We start from the raw sequence: 6363 nt of genomic DNA, 5'->3' as shown, positions 1-6363 counted from the left end.
CCCTAAAGACCTTGCAGAGAGTGGATTTGCCTTTTTGGAAGGCAGTTCTGATGTAGTTTAGTATTTTGCATGTACACAACATAGGGTTTATTGTTCTGGCACTACAGGCACATTTAACTGCAGGAACATGGTGTAATTACCAGTTAAACTCAACTTGGGCACCAAACAACACAAGATTACTGTTACATGTCCTCTTTCTTTCTTGTCAAATAGCTCTTCTGTCATATGACAGAAGTGGGAAGAATTTACTCTTCTAATATATTTTTCTGGACAGAACAATCTGCAGCTGCAGATATTACATGTTCCATTACATACCATGTATACAGAATCCATAAGACATTTTATAATATATTTTGGAGTATACCCTGAGAATGTAGTTCATTATTAGAGCTAAACAATGACTTTGTTTCCCTTAAAGATGTTTTCTGGTAAGTCTGATTAAAAGAAAGAAAAAGAAGTTTTCTCTAAGTGAAAACAGTTGAAGTACTTGGAGTTCAGCATTGGGAGATCCATAGTACCGTGCAATTATTAATTTAGATACAAACCAGTCAGTCTTTCAAATGAAAAGAAGCTCTTGGCACATTCTGTTTCATATACTGACTGCCCCTCCTGATGTCATCAAGTGAGGTATGTGACAGCACTCCTTCCCAAAATGCTGTTCTCCTGTTAACATCTTTGGATCATGCATCTAGGAAGAAATTAATTACAAGTGAATTACTTGTAGGTAGGAATGCTGTGTTGCAGGCCATGTATTGGTCCAAGTAACTGGATGGAGGAAAAAAATTAGAGTTTATGAAGTCCTTGTTTAACTTTCAGCACTGAAAAATCTTAATTTTTCCAGTTCTGCTCTCCACAGTTTCCCTTAAACCTCCTTTTCCCGAGTGATTTCAAAGAAATTGAGCTTGAGCTGTTAACTGGCTTGTAGGATGGTGTTTGTAGCATAAAGTTGGTCTCAAGCTAAATGCAGGCTAAAATTTGAAAAGTAGGCTCAACTTAGAGGTAAAATATCCAGTAGCATTAACTTCTAAGAAAACCAGGTTGTTACAGTGGAAATTCTGCCTGACTCAGCTACATCGATATGAGCACAACTGTTTGATTGATGGCAATGTATAACTCCAAAGGTGAAAAAACAAAGATATCTCCAGCTGCACACTTAATTTTCATTTTTTGAGGGTTGGAGCTCTGCTGTGATAGAAATATGAAAAAAAAATCCTGGGTCTCAAGGTTTAGGAACTTTTAAACCAAAATTGCAAATGTGAGAGGGGACTATATATGTTAGTCCTGAATATTTTTTTTTAATTCTTTCTCCAAACAAATTAACATAGTTCTGTTGGATTTCTTTTTTTTAAGTTACATTGTGTTTTCTCTGTGCTGATTTGGTAGTGGCACATGTCTAAATTGGCTCATCTTGATATCATTCAAAATTCACCTGCTTCCCGAATAAAAGCTCTCCTCCATGTGTTCCTCATCCTTGTTCTTCCATGTACTGTTGGCTGGAGCCCCACACAGCCCCTCACTCACTCCCCTCAGATGGAGGGAGACAACGGGAAGAGTAAAAGGGACAAAATTCATGAGCAGAGCTCCAGACAGTTCAACAGGTAAAGCAAAGCAGAACAAGGCATGCATTCATCGCTTCCCGCGGGCGCAGTGCTCAGCCATCCCAGGGCAGCAGGGCTCCAGCAGTGCCAGGGTGACCTGGGACACCCCCACCATCACTGGGAATGTTCCCCCTTCCCTGCTCCCCCAGCTTCTCCGGGATCAGCTGTGCCTGCTGTGCCTCCCGCCACCCCACTCGCTGCCGGGGTGAGCAGCAGGAGAGCCCTGCCTGTGCAGGCGCCGCTCAGCAGGAGCAAAAACACCCCTGCATTCTCCACGCTGCTCCCAGCACAAATCCAAACTGCTGCTCCCAGGAAAATTAACTCCATCCCAGCCAAAACCAGCACAACTTGTGGGAGCAGCTGTTGCTACAATACCACCTTTTCCCCCAGCTGGCAGGCAGGTGGGCTGATCCACAAAGAGCCGCTATTTGTTCATGGATCAATTTTCAGAGTCTAAAGTGAACAACTGACAACCTTTCCAAAGATGCTGAACATGTCCATGCCTGGGCAATGTTTCACAAAACAAGAAAAGTCTTTCAAGGCTTTTAAATATTCCTCTGTCTCTCTCAGAATAGGAAGAAAGACAGACCACAGTAATTTTTTTTTAAATTAGGAGGTTGCTTTGTGTATCTAAATATGCAAGTGAAGTTAATTATATTTTTCAAGAGAGAAAATTTTACAAAAAGGAAAAAGGAAGGACTTTTCTCTCCTAGACAGCAGCAACTGCAGTAGTTTAAGTATTTTATGAATTTGGCAAGGATTGTGCCTGATCACAAGACTGATATGCTTTCTTGTATTGAGCTATGATCTCTGATTTTTTTGTTTCCCTGCTGACATTCCTGCTCTTTATTTAAATATTTGGCCTTTATTGCCTATTGAGTCACTATATCCTTGCTGTTTAAATAAGATGTAAAACATTTTAGCCTTTTTTTTTTTAGTGTTTAAAAAAGCACAAGATGGGCTAGAACCCTTGCTCTTTCAGAGTTTAGTTAGCAGTGGGATGTATGCCAGAGTGTATCTGACACTGTGCAAACTGCACATAAACCACCATAAGAAAAAGTTCTATTGGAGGGCAGCTTGTTACTTTATGAATCCTCTTTTTAAATCAATCATAAGCGATTTGGAAGATAAGTGAATTATGGCTGAGTGTGTCAAATGAGACAATTGTTTTCTTTGTCTGCTCAGACCCTGAGTTTCTGTTGCAGAAGTCAGACAGTGAACTGTCTCCCATGACAAACAAAAAGCCAGAGCAGGATCTGGCTGTAGCCTGTGTTGTTGTCATTCACAGAGGTGGTAGCTCTCTTGTAAACCTCGTGCATCCTCCCAGGTAGGGCTGGCACTTCAGAGACAATACTAACAGTGGGTTGCTGCCCTGCAGGGCCACACTTTTCCCTTCACTGCCCAGGATGTCCCAGGAATTGTAGCAGCTCTGAAGGGAGCAGTGGAAGTGCTCTCCTGGCCCTTGTGCATTGTGTGCTTTTCACCTTTGTTCACCATCTGTCCTTGCTGGGCTCTGCCATCTGAGGGTGCCTCCCCAGTGCTTATGGCACCCTCAAAAACCCCCTCGGTAACCCAGAGACAACAGGGGCCTTTGTCAGGCACACACTTCCCTGTCCCCACGGTGCTTTTGTGTGTGCACCCTTCCCAGCAGCCTTTTGTGTGCTCAGACCCCAGATGGCTGCCTGCAGACACTGCCTGCAGCACGAGAATCATATTCTAATTGTCTAATGGACAATAAACACTACTGACTTTGCTTCTGAGGTGAATTGGATGCCTTCGAGTTGAAGAAACAAGATCTCCTGGGGAAAATTGCTGAAGATATGTATCACTGTAAATCTCAAATGGGGAGAGAGGGAAGCTGAATAAATTAAAACTCCTTATTAGGTTTGCTGAGGAAACAAGCACTGCAGAAATTGAAGATTAAACCCCAGAAAATATCATAAAATTAGTAGAGTGTCTCTTATATCCTGCTTTCTAGATTATTGCAGCTAAGACACTAAAACAGCCTTTTTTCCTATGTTCTGAATTCACATGGGCAATATTTGATACCTGGAATGCTTAGCAGTTTAATTTTACTGAAACAAATGTTTGAGAAGACTTTATAATTGCTAGAGTATTCCCAGAAATTTCCAGTGGCAACAACTGAAAACTTTTGAGGCTCTCTTCCCTCTCTTCTGCCCTTTAAATAAGGGAACAGAAAAATGTGGCACATCCTGAGAGTTTCAGATGGAGTTTCAGATGTTGGTAGTCAGTCTGAGCAAAAACAAAGAATCCACACTGATATTAGTCAGCCTTAAGTGTGAACTTTGAGTAAGTTTTCCAGGGTTGGAAAACAAAGCTGTAGGGTTTTATGTTTGGTTCGGGGTTTTTTGTTTGGTTGTTTTTTAAGGAAATGAAAAAATGTGTTAATGTAAATTTTTTTAGCTCTCCAAGGCATGTTGCTAGGACATGTTTTTCTAATATCCAAACAGAGATTTTTAATCTTTTTAGAAGTAGTAATTATCACCAGACTTTTTAACATGCAAAGTAAGATTATAGAATAGCAAAAGACTTAGGTGTACCAACGCTTCCAGAATATTATATATACAAGTATATTTTAAAAACCCTCTAAATCAAAGGTGATTGTCTGGAATGTGCTGAGTAACAGCAATAGTGTATTTTTATATGAAGAATTTTAATAAATCCATCTATGATACAGCTTCCATAAGTTTTGGGAAATGCAAAATTTTTCTTCCAGAAGCAAGGAAGAATGCAGGATAAACTGTGGCACTTCAAAAAAAAAAAGGGGATCATCTTTGGACCTCCCTCTTCATTTGTCTGACAGTTGTATGTTGAAATCTCATGGATTTCAACACTAAGCAGTTCAGGAAAGTTTTGAAACAAAAGCAGTCTGTTTCAGTTAAAACATTTCTGGGCACTGTGTGTGAGAAATACATTACTATTATTTACATTTCCAGAAATACATTGTGGAGAAATCTGGGTGACAGACCTGCCCACATGAGCTCATGACAGGATTTGGAAGAGCAGTTAATATGCTGTGGTTCTGCTCACCCAAATTGCCTGTGATCTGAAGTATGCACCTTGTGGTTTCCACAAGTAATTATTTTGGGATGTTGTATATACATTAAAAGAAAAAAGGAGAGAAAGGCCATTGCAGCCACTTCTTGCTAAACAGAGAGTCAACACTTTCCTATGGGAGGCCGTAAAGACCCATTCTCTCCCTGGCTCAATGGACAAGAACCAATACTATCAAAAGTATCAATAACATCTGAGTTTCCTTCATGTGGGTAGTAGCTGAGGTAACAGAATGAATGCACAGGGACCAAATGTAGCCAGGGAGGTTGGACCAGTCATGATTTAATCTAAATCAAGGTGAGATGCTATTGATGCATCAAAGAGACTTAAGTGAGCTAATGAGGACCCACTTGCACCCCAAACTTGTCAGTGTCACTGTCCTGTCCTTTAGCAAAACAACCACATTTTGTCCAGTGTCAGCAGTCTTTTATACTGCCCTGGGTTTAGGTGTTGTATCAGCCATTGTCCCAGACTCTGTATCCATCTCTTCTAACTGAAAAATCTGTGTTTCATTTTTCTCTTGATATCCACATTCCTACAGTTCCATCTCATTCCTGCAATGTACTGAAGGCAGTGTGATGTAGTAATACCATGTGAAATGAAAGCTAGTGCAAGATATGATTTCAGTTATTATTGGAGTTCAAAGCAGAGACCACAGCATTTGGGTTGTCAATTAGCCACCAGTCGGGTTCTGATGGGCTTTGTGGCACTGTAATGACTTAAAGGGTCTGATGTAGTCTCAAGGCAAGTTTGAAGCAAATGCCTGCATGACCTGGACTGCAGCAGCCAGCTGGAGGAGCCAGCAGGAGGCACAGGCTCTCTGGGCTTCCCAAACAGGAACTGCCACTTCAGAGACCATTCTCAGACAGAGGTTTCTGTGTTTGAATTTAACCACTGGAATTTGCTCCTTAGGTTGTGCAGAACCCAAAATAAGTAAGTAGAATGACTTTTGGATTGTTTTCAGTACTGTTATAATGATTTCCATTGTTTATCAGCTGACTCTGTTGCAGCCTCTGAGATGTCCCTACCCTGTTTACTGCTGGCTCAGGCCAGGGAGTGTTTAAGAAAAAACCCTTCCCTAAAAACCTTCTGCTCTCTTGTTTCTGTGTTGGTGAAAACTTATGGTTGTCTTTGTCCAATGAAATTTTGCCTGAGAGAAAAACTTTAATACCAGCTCCATAGAGAAATCAGCTCCTTCAGACAGTCCTTGAGATCATGAGCTCTGATGGAGATAGCAGCTCAACTTCCCATTCATTTTCCTGATGTGTTTTTTTCATACCTGGGAGTATTGTGTACCTATAGTCTGATTTAATTTTTCCCCTCATCTGATGTGTTTGGGAAAGGGACTTGACTGTGTTACAGGACATGAAGTACATAGTAAGCTTTGGAAACACATCTGAGAGTGCAGGTAGCTCTACTTTTGAATAGATGGACTTGTGATATTTTAAAATACTCTACTTTTGAATTGTTAAGTATTTCTGAATGCCATCCTTATTTGTCTAATGTGGTATGCAGAATCTTTATGCTCACATAAGAATCTTTGAACTAAGGAAACATTTACGCAAGTGCTGATTTCCTAATCCCTGTGCAGTTTTGTCTTTGCTTGTAGGGAGATGAACTCTAAGAAGGTAAATTCTAACTTCTGCCCAGTGGCCTAGGGAAGCAGATCTCAGTTCCAGCAGCAATTTGT

Source organism: Melospiza melodia, chromosome 12 (genome assembly GCF_035770615.1).
Source record: "Melospiza melodia melodia isolate bMelMel2 chromosome 12, bMelMel2.pri, whole genome shotgun sequence".
Lineage (NCBI taxonomy): Eukaryota > Metazoa > Chordata > Aves > Passeriformes > Passerellidae > Melospiza > Melospiza melodia.
This window is presented reverse-complemented; position numbering follows the sequence as displayed.